This window comes from Neopelma chrysocephalum, unplaced genomic scaffold, assembly GCF_003984885.1.
Source record: "Neopelma chrysocephalum unplaced genomic scaffold, ASM398488v2 Primary Assembly neopelma1_85838, whole genome shotgun sequence".
Classification (NCBI taxonomy): domain Eukaryota; kingdom Metazoa; phylum Chordata; class Aves; order Passeriformes; family Pipridae; genus Neopelma; species Neopelma chrysocephalum.
Window position 1 is genome coordinate 1 of NW_020915485.1, and position 548 is coordinate 548.

At 66.8% G+C, this 548-nt stretch overlaps 1 long non-coding RNA gene across 1 annotated transcript; it reads left to right on the top strand.

The window, feature by feature from the left end:
• Nucleotides 1–11: 11 nt before the first annotated feature.
• LOC113979608 lies at nucleotides 12–456 on the top strand. The gene is made up of 3 exons (XR_003537925.1): nucleotides 12–133; nucleotides 255–356; nucleotides 414–456. It is a non-coding gene; the product is annotated as an uncharacterized LOC113979608 (long non-coding RNA).
• The last annotated feature ends 92 nt before the right edge of the window (nucleotides 457–548 follow it).

A 548-nucleotide genomic window follows, 5' to 3' on the forward strand; every position in this document is an offset into this window, starting at 1 on the left:
CCCCCCCCCCCCCCCCAGGTTCAAGGATTTTTACCAGCTGGAGCCCCAGAAGTTCCAGAACAAGACGAACGGGATCACCCCGAGGCGCTGGCTGGTGATGTGCAACCCTGGCCTGGCCGAGGTTATTTCACAGGTGAGGGCTCACCTGGGCTCCATGGGACCACCTCGGACCACCTTGGCTCCCCTGGGCTCCCCTGGGCTCCCCTGGGCTCACCTGGGCTCACCTGGGCTCACCTGGGCTCCTCCTTTCCCAGCGCATCGGGGAGGATTTCATTTCCGACCTGGACCAGCTCCGGCGGCTCCGGGACTTCGTGGACGACGAGAGTTTCATCCGTGATGTGGCCAAAGTCAAGCAGGTAAGGGGGGGGTGCTGTGGGGTCCATGAGGGTCCCGGCAGCCCCTCCCCATTCCAGGAGAACCAGGTGAAGTTCCCGCTGTACCTGGACGAGGTGTCGGTGGTGGGGTGGGGCTGAACCGGCCCTGGGGGGGCTCTGGAAGGCTGGGGGGGGCTCAGGGGGTGCCGTGGGGTCCCGGCCACCCCCAACCCC